This window comes from Pan troglodytes, chromosome 4 (assembly GCF_028858775.2).
Source record: "Pan troglodytes isolate AG18354 chromosome 4, NHGRI_mPanTro3-v2.0_pri, whole genome shotgun sequence".
NCBI classification, from domain to species: Eukaryota; Metazoa; Chordata; class Mammalia; order Primates; family Hominidae; genus Pan; species Pan troglodytes.
In genome coordinates, this window is record NC_072402.2 from 114989251 (window position 1) to 115007800 (window position 18550).

General features: G+C 35.8%; 1 long non-coding RNA gene and 1 pseudogene across 2 annotated transcripts in view; one reads left to right on the plus strand and one right to left on the minus strand.

The window, feature by feature from the left end:
* The window catches only part of LOC129144091 (uncharacterized), a 58207-nt gene that overhangs the window by 13350 nt on the left and 26307 nt on the right, over positions 1 to 18550 (plus strand). The window lies entirely within an intron of this gene.
* LOC107974568 (large ribosomal subunit protein eL33-like) lies at positions 15824 to 16174 on the minus strand (annotated as a pseudogene).

The following is an 18550-nucleotide window of genomic DNA, read 5'->3' on the forward strand; positions in this document are numbered from 1 at the left end:
GAAATTAAAAATTTAAGTGATTGAGCCAACGACACACACTTTGAGGAGAACATTTGGAAAATTTAGATGAAATATACTATATTGTTTGCTGCACAATTTGCAATTAACAAATTTTCACTTCCTTTATCTTCTAAAAAAGGATTTATAAAACTTATTTCATGTATTTCATGTGATTCTTACCTGGGATAGTATATATTATTTTATGAGCATAAGACACAACCTATAATTACTGTTCTGTAAAAGCTATCATAATATGAAAGTGTGGGGGAGGGAAATGCTATTGAAATATTGGCATATCACTACTCCAAGACTAATGCATATTCTTTTCATGTGAGATGAAAATAAAGCCTTATTCAATTATTCATTTAACTAAAAGTGGTCACTTGGCATCTCACACATCACTCACAATTTCTTTGTCTTACCTCTTGTTGCATTTTCCTGCTAAGCATACTGTCAAATTTCCTCTTTATTAATGCACTAAAATCATTTCTATCAAAATTAAAGTCAAGACATCCCTACGCAAAGCAATCTTCATGACTCACCTTTGTCAATGCAGCTTGTATTACCTGGCAGAATTCTAATTTGTTTCTATTGTCTAGGTGTATGTTTTCATTCTTGCTTTCTCTTCCTGAACAATATTTTAAGTTATCTAAGACTGAAGCTCTATATTCTCATTTTGCATCCCTCAAGTGCCTAGTACAATGCAGTCTGTATTGTTAGTACTTGTCAAACACTTCTGGAAGAAGGAATACCAAGTTCACCCACTTTCTTTCCCACAGATTTTGCCCTCTCACTAGCTACATGATAATAAGGCACTGAGTAAATTGGCATTTTTATATAGCTTTATATGGTTAAAGACAGAAAATTCAGTAGTTTTATATAGCATCTGTGCTGTTCAGAATCTCCCTTTCCTTAAATTTCTCCCTGTGCCACAACAGGTAAAGAATATCTCAGGGTGAGCTATTTTCATCCCTTTTTGACTGTATGGAATGCTCCTTAAGTGTCATTTTATTTTTTTATCCAAAATGTTTAGTTGGAAATTGTTAAATTTCCAAATTGTAAGGCAGTTGTTGACTTTGTTGACTCTTGACCTCATGACCTCATGTAGGGTTCATAGCACAGCCGGGAAAGTTGAGGTATGACCATGTAGCTTTAAGTTAGAGTACCCTTTTCAGTCTAGATGTGTCTTAGTTTATGATTTTGTTTACTTTATAATATATACGTCCAAATTAACTTTAAAATTCAAAAATTATAGGGCACATTATATTTATCTGTCAGCTGAAATGTTATCTCTTAGTGAAAAAAAACTCCAAGATTGGTTCACAAAATTTGGCATTTAAACAGGATCATACTGACTTTCATGGGATTAATAATTCATATGTTTTATCGTATTTGGGGCATTTCAGTAAGTCCATTATACCTATATTTTCTGTGCAGTCAGTAAATTTTGTAGCTCTTAAAACCCATGAAGTGAAATATAGGTTTGAAATGCCATAACACTATCAATACATTAATATTTATGTAGCTCTTTTCATGACAAACATTCTAAAATGCGCCCCAGTAAAATAAAGTGAAATAAAGCATGAAGAGAATGTGGATGATTACAAGTCAAAAGGTCGCTTTAAAAGACAAATCAAATGAATCTGTTTGACGAAGTGATTGACCAGTTTACACCAAAGATAGCAACTCCATTTAGGTGACCTCTTAACTTGGGAAGCTAGAGAATTAGAGGCAGCCTTTCAACAATGAGGCAAGTGTTATAATTAACAAGTCAAATTCAGCAAAGCCTTTCTAATCACTCAGATAAGACAGCTTCATTCCTATTGGTCTATAAACTAACCAGGGCTTCAGGCCGTGGGCCATTTTCATAACTCTATCAATGTGACTTTGCAGTCCTAAATGTAAATAAGGGTAAATAAGCTGATAAAATGCAGTCATAAAATATTTTTAATTTATTGTGGGGTTCTTCACACATCACAGAAACAAATTATTGATATAAATTATGCTAATTTCTTTGTGTGATGAGGTCATTCATGAGTAAAAGATAAATCTAGAGGACAAATGCCCTTTAATGCCTACCTACTGCTTCTCTAAATGTGGGTTGTCTCCACCTAATTTCCTTTGAAAATGAATGATGCTATGCAAAGATATTCTTCACTTTAAGACCTGTTTAGTTTAAAATGATGGGAAAGTCGGGGGGGACTAGGTGGCGTAATAACCCAGGATGTTGTTGAAGTACATAATCACAAATAAACAGGAAAGAGCGAGCCTGGAAGGCCATGTAATCCTGAAATACTGTTGTTATAACATTTTTAACTACCGGAATTCTTCCAGTGACTGTGGAAACTTATTTTTTTCCTTCGGTATGCCTTATAACCCTGCAAAAACAGTTACTCTAAAGATGGATTACTGATTTTTTTCTCCCCTGGATCTGAGAAGCTTTAGGAAAAAGATGACCATTATCCACTCATTTTAGCTATATATTCATTCATGTTATGAAGGAGGACAGGAATGAGAAATAACCAAGAGTGATCATCACACTTATGGCACTGTCATATTCCACTAAGGATCAGTGTTTTTCTAATATAATTACACATTGTAGTAATAAAACCTATTGGCTTAATGCTCTCCCTTTGTTGGGGGCCAGCATTCCTAAATGAAAAGAACATTCATGATAAGTAATACTTTCCTTTTTTTTTCTTTCTTTCTTTTTTTTTTTTTTTTTTTTTGACATGGAATCTCGCTCTGTTGCCAGGGCTGGAGTGCAGTGGCGCAATCTCGGCTTGCTGCAACCTCTGCCTCAATTCTCCTGCTTCAGCCTCCCGAGTAGCTGGGATTACAGGTGCCTGCCACCACGCCTGGCTAATTTTTGTATTTTTAGTAGAGATGGGGTTTCACCATGTTGGCCAAGCTGGTCTCAAACTCCTGACCTCAGGTGATCCACCTGCCTTGGCCTCCCAAAGTGCTGGGATTACAGGCATAAGCCATCGTGCCTGGCAGATAAGTAATACTTTTCTAATTAAAATAAGGCTTAGTTCTCTCTATGATGTCCTTATAGTGATTCTCTGTTCCACTGAGAATTCGCTTGTCTGACTCTAATATTTCAAAGCTCCACATGGCTTTTAAGATAAAGTATACCCTGATCTGGGTCCTTCACGACTTTTCAGCTTCATTCATGTGCTATCACTCAATTACTCACATGTTATGTTCTGGAATGCCTTGAGATGCCTTCCTGACCCTGCCTTCCTAACTTCTATTTTCCTTATCTAAGACTTAATTGGGGCATCACTTCTTCTTGAGATATTTTATAACATTTATTTTCTTTCTTTGAGCCTGAGATAGTGCCCTTCTTGGGTAGGTATTACCACAGTTCCTTATGTTTTCCTGTATTACTATGTTATTAGTATAATTAACCAAGTCACAGAATGTGAGCATTAGAAAGTAGACACTTGGATTAATTTACCTCTGCCTTCTAAACACCTGTGAGAGTTCATGACATTTAGTGAAAGCTCAAAAATTATTTGAAGGAATAAATAACGTGATCAGGCAAACAGTTTAACTTTACGTAGTTGCTACGCAGGAAAAACTTATTGCATCCAAGTGGCCTGTCCAGAGACACTCATTCCCTTCTTAGAAATAACCACCTACAACTTATAGCATTGCCAGGTGTTTGTATCTGGCCCCTAAAATTAAAGGAGTCCCAGTTTCTGTCCTATAAGTGTATATATTAGAACCATTAGATAACCCAAGCGGCTCTTTGAGAATTAAATTAAGAAACAAAACAAAACAAAATAAAAAATTGGGTAAAATACATCTATGTGAGATGTATTTGGCTAAAAGGTCTGCTAATGCCCTGAAATTTGTGGATCCCAGGCTTTTTGCTGGGCTATCAAAACACTTGCTTATAAAGCCAGAATGCAGTTAAGCTTCCTTTTTAGATAATTATCTCCATTTTCATCTCAAATTATAGACTTACTAGTTCAACATCCATTCCTTCTAAAAAGCTTTGCTAGATAAATTATAAGCCTGAGTTTTTCAAGCAAGTATTTTTTAAAAAAGCATAGATTTTTGACATAGGTATTCCACTATTCACCTCTATTTTACACTTTACCACCTTGAGGAGTAGTTGTTGGTATTAACATGATTGTTTAAAGCTTTAATTGAGACACCTTCCCTTCCCCATACACCGTTGATCATGGATAGAAAGCAGGTAGGGGCTAAGGCCCTGGGCTGGTGATGTTCATATAGAACCTACATTTAACATTTGCAGTGCTTTTGAGACCTTAATTTCTGGATCTTTTGCATCTGAATTATCTGGGATGATTGTTAAAAGGTGGACATTGTAACCCTTCCAGGAACTAAATCAATCTTAATTTCTGAGAGTGAGCCAAGAAATACACATTTTAATCAATGACTTTAAAAGATGTATCACTAATCGAGAAAAGTGGGCCCTGTTATAAGTTCTTTCAGTAGGATATATTGTGAATGTCTTACTTTGACATGGATTTATCATTCAATAAATATTTATTGACAGTTTTACTATGTGTTAGACTGTTTCAGTAGTGGAGGAAATGAAGGTGAGAAAAGGAATTAAGAAGATTTGGGTTTAAGGGATTGCCAGATAACATACAGAAAAACAACTAGTTGTAAACAAGGATTATGCCCTCCCCTTCGCTCTGAAGTACTGTAAACTAAGCATTTTCTTCTGTGTAGACAGCAACTTTTTAATACCAGACTAGAAACAGTCTTCAGAGCAGAAAAGATCACACATCAACTCTTCCAAAACTAAGGTGTCATGTTTGCTTCAACAGGCCTCCAGTTTCAAATTGGTGTATAAATAATAATGCTGCTCTATGACAGGCTATCTCATCCAGTTGATGCTTAGAAATCTAGATTGCGATGATTTTTATCTTTTTAGGGCATACTAGGAAGTTTTATTGCTTCAAGCTCTAGACTTCAAATGAATGTTTTCTAGAGATTTGATTTCTTATTTACCAGGCAAGGTAGATTGTTTGGTTTTAGTTGCTTTAAAATTTTCACATACTTAAATTACGGTTCTGTTTTGTGGCATAGAAGCTGGGGCTCCCACCTGCTCTGTTGTCTGTGTGTAGATGACCTGTCTTCTCAAGGAGACCCTTGCCTTGCCAGTGGGTTCTCCCTTAGTCTCCACGTAACATGAACGGCTTGACCTTCCATGTTGACACTTGTCCCTGTTAAACAACCCAGTTTCATTAAAAAATGGCAGTTACACTTCTGGCTTGGCAGACTCATAAAACATTTGGCCGGTCACTGAACTGTCACTCTGAATTTCAGATACTCATTCCAGTGGACCATCTTCACTGCACTACCATACCATGGCTATTGAGAAGTTTACTACAACAATATTCTGAATAATATAAAAATCAATCATTGGATTAAACTAGATCACCACATTTTATCAACATTCCTGTACTATGGATTTTATTATACTGTCACTTTGGCTTATGTTGCCAGCTTATATTGAAGGATGTCATCAGAAACCACCCTGTGGGGCTTTGTGACATATTTACTGTAGGGATTAAGTTTCTTGGTTCACCACATGACAAAGAAGCCTTCTTATAGGAGTCTGTGAGAGAATTTCTCTCTGTGCTTCTGAGAAATTGATGTATCTTTATCTTACAAACGCAATGAATTACATAACTAGTCATGTTTTTCTTTTCCTGCTGACTGATCAAAAGGTCGTGACATATTTGTGATTTCTCTTTACTATGTTCATAGGATCTCGTGGTATATATGTTCTGTACTTATCTCTTGGCACCACATCACATTTTATTACCCTTAATTTTTTGTTGCCTCAAATTTCTTCCAAACTAAAAACATATTTTATTTTTCTACTGTGTGTATTTCTTAAGATGTCCTAAATTATTTCTGGAACAAGACAAGTTACAGTTGTGAATTTTTTGAAGTTTGTTTGTTTTTGTTTTTTAAGATAAGAAGTGATCACTAATGATTACCTTGAAAAGCTCCAACCTATAACAATGAATAATCGAAAGAATATTAGTGAGATGGCATTAGTGAGAGTGGGGTGGAATAGAAAAAGAGGTAAAAGAGAGCTTGGAGAAACTTAAGTAACTGAATGGACTTTGGTAAGCACTTGTAATATAGGCCCATATATTTTCCACTTTTGGCTTTTGTAATTTCAGCTGTCTGTTTCCTTCACAAACATTATTCCTACAGTTGACAGTATCAGACTCAAGCAGATAGGAATTAGACGATCAACCAGAGTAAGTTTGGTCCAGTTTAGCATTGAGTGCTTTAATTGTGATAACTGCTGTTCCTTTGATATTTGGTAATATCAAATTGACTAATTAAACCTTAATTACTGTAGATTATATTCATGAGAAAGCATTTCATTTTACTATTGGAAACATTGAATATAAAAGCCAGAAAATCAATTAGAGAACATCCAGTCTAATGTGTTTATTAATAATTGCTGAAACTGGGGATCAGAAATGTAATGTTACTCGCCCAAGTTACTTGCAACCAATTAGTGGAAGAACCAGAACTAGAATAGAAATCACTTGATTCATGGACCAGCAACAACTCAGAATATAAAGTTATTACAAGTCCTCCTGTTGAGGGCTTTGCATCATTTTCTTTAAAGAGGCCAAGTTCAATATCTATAAGATGTCAAAACAGAGAAAGAGGTTACTGATATGGGAGGATACTTGGAAGTGCCATTCATGGTCTATGCTGTTTCCAGCATCTGAAGATGAGGTGAGCTGAAAGTGAAACATGGGAAGAGTGCAGTAAGGGCAGTTAAATGAGAAAACCATGTCAGAATGGCTCTAGTAATTTGAGTAGCGAATGGAGATAAATAAAGGTATATCTACGCTTGCTCGTTAAGTGTATATTGAAATAATTCTCTTGATAATCTAGGTAAAGAACCACATTTTTGCCTAAAATCAAGATGAATGAATCTAATGGGGTTTTAAGGATTTTATTATTTCATTTTTTAAAAATTGTTTTTGATAGTATAGACAAAGCAATAGCTATTAAATTTCTGCAGTTATAGATTAAAACATTTTGTGCTTACAGAGCAAATTGTGATTGAGAGGTTAGAATTTTGGGAATTTGTTTATTGTAACCAGTCAATCTGGAGAGTTCAGTTGAGAATAATATTGTTCCTATAGCACAGGAGTTTCTTTGCTTCATTGTGAGTTGTAATTGCTGGAGATTCTAATCATACAGGTGATGGCCCTAATTATATTTATTTTATTTCAGTCAGCAAGACTACATTTACATGAAGCTGACACAATAATTCTTCCTGGTGTTTGTCAGTCTGTATAAATCTGTTGCATGAAATAACAGTAAAAACAGTTCTACTCTCTCTTGTTCACGCTTACAATAATAATAATGACCTCTCCTATTTTACAAAAGGTTTTTGTTTTTTTTTTAACTTTTACGTTCAGGGGTACAAGTGTAGATTTGTTACATAGGTAAACTTGTGTCATGGGAGTTTGTTGTACAAATTATTTCATCACCCAGGTATTAAGCTTAGTACCCTTAGTTATTTTTCCTGATCTTCTCCCTCCTCCCACCATCCACCCTCCAATAGGCCCCAGTGTGTATTGTTCCCCTCTATGTGTTCATATGTTCTCACCATTTAGCTTCAACTTATAAGTGAAAACATGTGGTATTTTGTTTTCTGTTCCTCTGTTAGTTTGCTAGGGATAATGGCCTCCAGCTCCATCTTTGTTCCTGCAAAAGACATGATTTCATTTTTTTTTGTACGGCTGCACGGCATTACATTATATATATGTAGTTCATTTTCTTTATCCAGTAAGTCACTGATGGGAATTTGATAACATGTCTTTGCTATTGTGAACAGTGCTGCAATGAATATATGCATGCAAGTCTTTATAATATAAAAATTTATATTCCTTTTGGTATATACCCAGTAATGAGATTACTGGATCAAATGGTATTTCTGTCTTTAGGTCTTTGAGGAATCACCACACTGTCTTCCATGATGGCTGAACTAATTTACGCTCTCACTTACAGTGTATAAGTGTTCCTTTTTCTCCACAACCTTACCAGCATCTGTTATTTTTTGACTTTTTAATAATAGCTATTCTGATTGGTGTGAGATGGTATCTCACTGTGGTTTTGATTTGCATATTTTAATGATCAGTATTATTGTGCTTTTTCTGATATGATTGTTGGCCACATGTATGTCTTCTTTTGAAAAGTGTCTGTTCATGTCATTTGCCCGCTTTTTGTTTGTCTTGTATTTCTTTTGTTAAAATTTAATTTAATTTTAGATTCCAGGATACATGTGCAGGATGTGTGGGGTTTGTTACATGTGCCATGGTAGTTTGCTACACCTATCAACCCATCACCTAGGTATTAAGCCCCTCATGCATTAGCTATTTATCCTGATGCTCTCCCTTGCCCCCGCAACAGGCCATAGTGTATGTTGTTTCCCCCAGTGTGTCCATGTGTTCACATTGTTCAGCTCCCACTTATAAGTGAGAACATGTAGTGTTTGGTTTTCTGTTCATGCATTAGTTTGCTCAGGATAGTGGCTTTCAGCTCCATCCATGTTCTTGCAAAGGACATGGTCTCATTTCCTTTTATGGCTGCATAGTATTCCACATTGTCTGTGTACCACATTTTCTTTATCCATTCTATCACTGATGGGCATTTGGGTTGATTCCATATTTTTCCTATTATGTATAGTGCTGCAATGAACATACACATGCATGTATCTTTGTAATAGAATGATTTATATTCCTTTGCCCAGTTTTTTTATGGGGCTGTTTGGTTCTTCCTATAAGTTCGTTTAAGTTCCTTCTAGATGGTGGATATCAGATCTTTGTTGGATACATAGTTTGCAAAAGTTTTCTTTTGTGTAGGTTATATTTTTACTCTGTGGATAGTTTCTTTCGCTGTGCAGAAGCTCTTTAGTTAAATTAGATCCCATTTGTCAATTTTTGCTTTGGTTATAATCACTTCCAGCATCTTCATCATGAAATCCTTGCCTGTGCCTGTGTCCTGAATGGTATTACCTAGGTTGTCTTCCAGGGTTTTTATAGTTTTGGGTTTTACATTTAATCCACCTTGAGTTCATGTTTGTATATAATATAAGGAAGGGGTCCAGTTTTAACCTTCTGCATATGGCTAGCCAGTTATCTCAGCACCATTTATTGAATAGGGAAGCCTTTCCCCATTGCTTTTTGTCAGGTTTGTCAAAGATCACATAGTTGTAGGTGTGCAGCCTTATTTCTGCTTTCTCTGTTCTGTTCTATGTCTCTCTATTCTGTCTATGTTTCTGTTTTTGTACCAATACCATGCTGTTTTGGTTACTGTAGCCCTGTAATATAGTTTAAAGTCAAGTAGCATGACTAGAGTAGTATAACCTAATAAAAAGTTTCTTCTTTTTGTTTAGTATTGCCTTGGCTATTAGGGCTCTTTTTTGGTTCCATATGAATTTAAAATTTTTTTTTCCTAGTTCTGTGAAGAATGTCAATAGTAGTTTCATAGACATGGTATTGAATCTATAAATTGCTTTCAGCAGTATGGCCATTTTAATGATGTTGATTGTTCCTATTCATGAGCATGGAATATTTCTTCATTTGTTTGTTTCACCTCTGATTTCTTTGAGCAGTGATTTGTAGTTCTCCTTGTAGAGATCTACGAAAGGCTGTCTAACCAATTATCTTTAAGTTTCATAGCTTTATGAGGTAAGCAGGATAGGTTCAGTTATTCCCATTTTATAAGCAAGAAAGCTGAGAGCCAGAGGAATGATCTCCCATGTCTAAGGTTAGTAAGTGAGGCAGGGGTGGAACATAGACCACAGCCCAGGTCTTTTGGCTCCTGGTCCACTGCGTTTATCAATCCTATTACTACAGCAATGGTCTTGGTCAGTGTGACCTCTCAGGTGAATCAACTAAAAAAACATGACAACATGCATTCTTGTTTCTAGTTTCCTTCTCCAAACCCTTCCTCTACTTGCTCATTTCAATAGAATAAGCTTCCTAAACTTCAATTTAATATGGAAGATAATTGACCTGTGGCTTTTGTGTTGATGGTGTAATGGGAGCCTACTGGGGTTTATACTCAGGCATATCTAATCTGGAAGTGCAGGGGACTTAATGCCTCATAGAGAGGCCATAACTTTGGTCATAACTTTGGTCATAACTTTTGACCAATGGGAGCTGGAAGTCAGTATTGAAATATTTCTCCACTATTATCCCCTTTCTCCACCCATTGACAGATGGTTCTGAAATCAAGTTGGCCCATGGGGATATGTTTCCAAGAATGGAGAAATTGATTGTAGTTAGCAGTGCTAGTTGCAAAATGTATCATTATATTGACTCTCTCTTCTCTGCTTCACTCCTCGTCTTACTCCCTTATACCTGTTTCCTAGCATAGTGTAACCTAATAAAATAATATCACATGAGCCCTCAGTCTCAGGCTCTGATTTCTGGGGAAGCCAGGCTAAAATGCCAGGTTCATCTCTGTCTCATTTTTGGCTTAAGGAGTTCTTCCTTATATCCCCACCTGGATTACCTGACCCCTCCTCCCTATTCACCGAAATTTTACTCCTCTTTCAAGGTAGAGTAATGTGCCACTTGTTCTAGGATTGTTTGCTATAATGTTCCTGGCCCCAAGTGATTTTTTTTTTCTCTCAGGAACCTCCATCTTTACACCCAATGAAGAAAACCACAATATGTTTGTATCTCCTGTGACAAATAGTAAGACAATTTTGTATAAGCTAACCTTCTTTGCTACTTCATAAACAACTTTAAGACCTTAGGTTATTTATTTTTGTATCCTTAGCACCTGACATAGTGTTCAATGATTATTTCCCAATTGCTCATAATACAAGGGAAGGGAGAATTGCTCATTCTGATCAACTTAATCATCCATCTAATTGTTGCAAGATCACTTTGGATGAATCATGTCTGAAGGAGTGTGACAGTGCAGCTCTGCTGTAGTTTGATTATTTGTTCTGTGTTGATATGAGAATAGTTGAGACTCATAAACTACATGCTGTATGTCATGTTTCCTTTATTTTTACTGTCTTTGCCTGGACTAAAGCATTTGGAAATCAAAGGTGAGGAGAATATTTAAAGGTTCTAAGCATTTTTATTATGCTGTATCTCTTGTTAATTCATTTAAGCTTTCATTTTATAAAAGAAAAAATTAGACACAGAATATTGGCATAGCCTACAAAGGACCTCATGACCTAAGGAGGTCATGCATGATGGTGTAGGGGACATTCTAGGAACAAGAAAAGCTCTGTATACACAAAGCAAGTTTTATGATACTGTACGGGGGTGGGATGCTTGAGAAAGTTTTTTTTTTTTAATAATGTTAATACATATAAAATGGACTGAGCAACCTAACAGTGTGTGTGTGTATTGCTTTTTAGCTTTTGGATTACCATACAGATAAGGCTAATTTCAAAGGATCCATGCTGGTGGAAATATGGCTTAATATAAGAAATTAATGAGTGAAATTTCTCTAATATTCAAATCACTTCTTAGTATTAACTTAAAAACTTACCAAGGCAAATTAATTATTTCAGACTGTTGGGTTTCCACTAAGAACATTTTTACTTAAAAAATGTTTAGCACTGGGTGGGGAAAGGAACTTGCACTGGGGCAAAGGGAATCTCTTTTCCCTTGGCTTCATGTTTCCCTGTGAAAAGATCGCAGGGTGAGTAACGTACCTGGTCTTTTAAGCCACTGACTTAGCCTTCAGATGAAATGAGTGATCTGATGGAGAGTTTGGGAGGAGTTAAGCCTGTTCTGTTCAGCCTGTCTTTCTATTCTCTTTTTGGAGCCAACTGTCTTCAGGGCACTCACATTCTTCTCTGAACCACCATGCTGGAAGTTTCAAGTGTGAAGACTGTAATTCTGCAGTGAGGCCTGTGGTCATTCCAATCAGCCAGGGACTGGGGAGGGTGAATTTGTATAATTCAAAGATAAATCTTACTTGCTTTGTTCAGTTAAGCCACATAAACGAATATCAATTTAAGAATAAAGGTGCATTTTCAATGTACATCTATCTGACATTTATGAATTTATATGGGTTCTAAATACAGACAGGTCAGAGAAAGAGTAGTTATTTATGGACTGTATCAAACCCTGACAGAGCTGTCTTTACTTTCTCAGTGGTAGCAGTGAAGGGATATCCAAGCCGAAGGAAATGGAAATGCTCATTCACCTATAGGGAAACTCTGCTAACTGTAACATCCCACAGAAATGTCCTTAAGAAGAAAGCATAAATAGTAAATAATTGTACATGTACGTAAGCCAATTTATTAATTCTAAAATTAGTTCTTTTTCTGTGTGGGCATGCAGTGATAGATGTTAAAACTGCCAATACTTCTCTCAAAGGAACAAAAATGTGTTTCTTTTATGATTAGACAGATTCAATATAGTTAAAAAAACAAAGCAGGTTGCATTTGGAAAGCACAGTATCTAATGCTGTTAGTTAACTCTGCAACCTTTACTCTGTAGAGTGATTTGAATTCATTTTTAGACTAAACATTCAGCATTGCCCTCCAGCAAACAGCTCTGGAGATGAAAGGTATCATTTGTAAACTGGTCCCATTTGCCTTTGAAGGCTCAAATTCCCTAATCCATCCCTTCCCCCAACTCTCCGTGACATCTATGTGAAAGTAAAAGATTATTCAGCTTAAAATAGGATCTTGCAAACAGTAAAAAATATTTTCTGGAATAATACATCTTGTTTCTTTTTTATGATAGCAGATTACAATTTTCTTATGGGATGGTAAAAAGAAGTGTTTTGACTCTAAACATTTAATTTTTTTTGGAAAGTGACATTATTTATCAGTCCAAGGTTTCAGATAAACTTTTTACTTCAGCCCTTGGAAAAGTCTCTAAAATATATTCCAGAACTATACGTATAATTTTACCAGAAAGTAAGCAATGCTGTAATATATATTAGGTGCTTGAATAGAGCAAGCACTGAATATTTGACAAACACAACCTTGACTTTTACTGCCTTGCTATTTGGTTAGGAATATATGGCATAGAAACTGTTTTTATACTCCTTTTCTGCCCATTTCCAGACACATGCTTATCTAATCTTGATTAAAAGCTCTTTAACAGACATTAACTAGCCCTCTGGAAGGACAAACTGCTATTCAACTTTTGAGTGTTTTACCCCATATGAGTAACTTGTGCCTGATTGTTTCACAATAAATAGTGTAATTTGATTAGATATTAATTGCTGAGCCCTCTCACGTAAGTCCCATTCCACTTTTTAAAATTTTGATGTGACTGTTATCTTTTGGGGGTTTGTTTTTCTTTTTGCCCCCTCTCATTGTCAATCCTCATGCTTCAACAAAACGCCACGAATAAAAACCACTTTCCAAAACCAAATCAGATGGAGCAATAGCCCTGTTAGATTAACCACAGTTCCTCCCTTATCAGCTATAAAGAAAAAACTCTTTTTTTTTTCTTTTTAAACAAGGAAAGAATGAACATTTGACCTTTGTCACGGACTTCCCAAAAAAGGAAGGAAACTACTCTCGCATCCATCCATGTCATCTACATGATTGTGTAGAAGATCTTGTTTCCTGAGCTATCTTGATCCACAGGGCTTTTTGATCACTGGATTAGAAATTTCTCCTGCACTCTCATTTTGAGAATAAATTGCTCGTGGGCTACCCCCACAACTTTGGGGAGAAAAAAGAAAATTGACTGTGCTTATGAGTTGGACACATGAAAATGAACAGATATGAGCAGGCAGAAGTTGGGTTAATCACTCCCTCAAATTTAATCACGAGGAAAGCTCCCCTCTTCTCTCAAAGATTTCCATGTGGCTATGGTTGCAAGTGACCCTGTCCTTTCAGTCATGGGTCTGGCGAATGTGAAATTATTTTGGTATGTCGATCTGAAATGCCTCCCATGATTACTTTGGAGTTATCAAATGGAGGTCAGAAACAAGGCAGTAAGGTCTGTCACCTTTCAAAAAAACAAGATTTGAGGACAGCATAGTTTCTGAGTGGGATAATTCAACAGAATTGGGAATGAGAAGGGTCTCAGGGCTGGAATATAGATGCTATCTGTCAAAATGGAAGAGAGCAGCTGAGGAGATGCAAGCTCAGACTGCTTCAGGCAGCACTCCTCATTACTCATGCTTTCATCACTATTAAAATGCATTCCCAGGTCTTTCACTGTGCAAAAATGATTTTGGTTAAAATGCATTGAAAATATAATGGCATGAATAGGAGAAATACCAGTTTCCTGCTTGTAGCACTACTCAGATTTAGGATTTATTATTTTTAAAGTTAGTACATAAAATTGCCTTAGAAAGAGTCTCCTGCATTTCAAGTAGCCTTTTTCTTAAGGAAAGTCTTCTGAAGTTGAGTTTAACTGCAAAGGAAATACAACGTGAAAACACAGTATAAATTAGAGTGGTTATTGCTCTGCATCACTTTGTGTGTTCCTATAGCAACCCCTCCAATTTTACTTGCCCCTTATTGACCAGGCATATTTTTCGTGACTGCTCACAGCAGAATAAAAAATGAAGAAGAAAAAGAAAATGAGGTGGGGGATGAGAATTAAAGCTATCTTTTGTTCTTTTTTACAACCACAGGTTAACTGGTTATAAATGTCCCCCTTCCTTCAAATAAGTGTCATGGAGTTTTCCTTGCTTAAATTAATTCTTTCCAAGCAGTCCACAGAAACAATCAGCCCCATATTCTTACCCGAAGCATTTGGATTCTGAGACAAATGCAGCCCCATGACTATGTATATTAGCCAGATGCAGGCTATATTTACCCACCCTATGCTTACAGCAACTGCACTGTCAAGAGAAATGTAAATATTAATGAAGGATGTTTCCCAGGATAGGATCTTCAGTGAGTGCTCTTCATCTGTCAAAACTGACTCAATCAGTACATAGTTTCTGGACAGATCGAATGTTTATAGAGCCATAAATTGACATTTATCTGACAATTTTTGTATTCCTATCAAATGGCTTTCTTTACTAGGCCTAGGCATTTCAACACACGGTTGGTGTTACTGTGGAGAAATTAAACATACACTCTCCTTCACATTTTTCAAGTGAAGATAAGAATAAACTGGATGTACAGCTAGTGGCCCTTTCAAGAGTTATTTGGGTATGAAATGTAAACATTGGCCTAAGTAAAAAGGTAGAGATAAATCCTAATACAGTACTTTACCCTTGTCTGTTAGGAAAGGAAAAAATCCTATTATAAAAGTACTCATTATTAAATTAATTGTGAAATAACATGATGTATATGCATAAAGAGATACTTGTGTTATAGTCTCCAAAATATTAACAGATGATGAGATTGCTACTTTCTTTTCTGTGACTTTTTTTTTCTGAAAACAAAACAAATCTATAAAAATAAATCTAAACTACTTGTTTTTCAAAAGTTAAATATAACTGTTAAAAGAATAAAACTTACATAATATATGCACAGTCAAACATACACATACACACAAACCCTGTAAGTTAAATAACTCTTAAGAATAGGAAGACACTAGCTGTTACTGACATTTACCATATGCCTGCCAAATTCCAACAGGACCATACTTTATAAAATTAGCCATATTATGTTTACCTTATACATGTAATAGGATTTATTGCCTCCCAACATCGAGATTGTTAAGCAATATCAGTATATATTTATAATATATAGGATAATTATGATCCTAAAATAGGTCTTATAATTTTTAAAAATAATTCAAAAATCAATTGCAAAAGTTAAATGTGTGTATGTGTGTGTTCAGCATGTGTGTTTTTACAACAGCACAAATCCATTTTTATTTATTTACTTTTTATTTTTAATCCTTAAGGGGTACAGTATCATACAGATTCTGTGTCCAATGGCCTTAGCCAAAAGATTGCTTTGGAATTTGGCACAAACCATGCCATTGTTTCCATGCACTGGAGTTACCTTTCTCAAGATTACTCTTGGTCTGGTTTTGTTTGGTTTACTACCAGGAGTCACTGTGTTGTTCTTTGCATTGTATACATAAACATATCTCTTGCCCAAATAAAGTTAAGTTTCATCATGGGCATAAACGCCTTCAATTCAAAAGAGAGATGCACATTCCCTTTGGTTCTGGAGACCCAGCTCATAGCCAACAAAAATGGCCTTGGACCACAGCCTTTCAGACATATTTGCCTTTTACGTGTCCTGTTCCTAGCAGGCCTCCTCAGGCTCCAAGATGACGTAAAGAGGCAAAAGTTACATTTGAATGCTGAAGACCGAAATAGCCAAAGGCAGCAGAGAAGCAAGTGCTCTGAGGCTACCTAAAAGAGGACCTATTATTTCTGTGCCTTCTCCAGAAATATCCAGAGGACCAGAGAGAAGCACATCAATAAAAACATCTATAGCCATGACAGAGTACAGTCAAGTTAGTGGAAACCTTATGCCATGATCTCTTTCACATTTTGGTTTGTTTCAGTTTGTTTAAACAATTCAGGTAACAGCAAACAAGTCCATCTTAAGAGTCAGATGGACAGCTAAAAAGAATCTAAGAGGTCCCCAATAACCATCACTTTTCCTTTCTATTACTCCAAATGTTTTTCTTTTGTCAACATCTATTAAAACAATTCTACCAGGCTACTAACGTTGGCTACATATCTGATCACAGGATCATCCATTTAGCTTTGGTACTTTTCAAAATGTAATTAGCCCAGAAAATAGTGTAGGTTGGTTTTTATGGCATATACTGGAAAGCAGGTTTTACTAAAGGAATTAGAGACAACCTAAATATTCTGGTGTATCTTCAATATACCTTACTACCACACTTGTCACATTGTATTTTAATTTTGTACCTGTTTATTAATATACTCCCCCAATTCAGCAATAAACTTAAACTCAAAAATTACTAGGTGCTCAAAAATGTTTTGTGTTTTGATTTTTGTTTGCTCGTTCATTTTTAAGAATTAAATATGTCAGGGGCTGTGAAAGGAGAAAAGGGTGATGATTGTTTGATTCCCTAAAACAGAATAAAGGAATGTAAATCTTTTACCTTCTTGGTCTGCTCAGCAGGTTTTTCATTTATAGATTTTTCTTTCTCTACCCTGATGGGACTGCCAATCACATAGCTTCACCTGTAGTACAAAGGTGCTTGGCAATGATGCTAAGCCAACCAGAATACCCTATCTCTCTAGAATTATTAATTAAGTCATCAGTAGCAAAATGACTCAGCCAAGCCAATCAGAGTTCTTTTTTGAGGGATTGATATGGATCTTGAAATTTAAGATTCTTTCTCTAGAGATTCAGACCATTGAAGATCATTAAGGATTATCATTGCTGAGAATGAGGCCTACTAGGAAAAAGGAGAGCTAAGAGGAAGAAAAAAAATTGGATAGATTTCCTAATGACATCATTAAATTCTTCAATCAAGCCATACCCAACATTGGACATTCCATAGATATTCATATGAGCCAATATGTTACTTAATTTGTTCGTTCAAGTTTGTTTGAGTAGAGTCTGTCATGTCTTATAACCTAAAGTCTTAACTAATATATGGGGTGCTATAGAGTTTACAAAGCTCCAAGCATTGAAAGCAAAATGTGACTGGATAACCCATAAGAGCTGAGCCAAGACTGCTTTCTCCATTCTTTGTGGAGCTAGTGGCCTCTTGCCTCTGCTTCTTATTAAAAATTTGCTTCACTTTCTTCCTGTCTCTGCAATTTATGTATTTCCATTCTGTATTTATAATTGTGCCTTCTCCTTTTCTGTATAACAATGTCAGATAGTTAGCATGTAACTTAGAGTCAGGGCCAGAATTACTACCATTCCTCAGAGCACTATGGAGCATGTTGTCTCAGCTTTCTCTCTGCCTCAGCTTCCTTTCACAACATTCCACTAGAGATTCAAGTCAATTCGATCCTGTTGATATACCCTACATGAGTCAGCACCATAGGACAGACAGTAAGGATGTAAAGTGACTCTGGAAAACCAAACAATTTATCTGATAGAATGAAGCAACGTAAATTGAAGAATACAGAATTTGTCCAAAGTTTTATTTTGTTTGCTAGTTTAAAATATGTGCAAGTCCTGCTGGAAAGGTCTAATTTATATCTGAGAAGCAAGCTGTTTTCTGATCTAATGTACCTTTTTAGTTTAAAAGGATGCATTTTAGCAGGAAATTCTCTGGTTAGCTCAACAAGTCTTGCACTGCAATCTGACTACACATACTGGAGTGAAGCGTCATCCTGCCCTTGGGTCACGAGGAAGAGCCTCATATTGATAAGATACCAGGTCTACCTATACCCCTAATAACTGAATTATTTATCCTGTAACAAAGTTTGTTTCACCAAGACTTAAATTAAGCAACTCTTAGAGACAATTGGAATAAAAGTAAAGCATTGAAACCTAAATGTAACTATTAAATTTAAAATTATTGCCCAGATAAAGTGGAGTTCAAAATTAATTATATAAAACATGTTGGTTTTATGACTAAATATAGCTTTACATAATATACTTTTAATGTTTATGCTCATTGGAACTTTATTTCACTCCTTTCCTTTGGAAAATAGT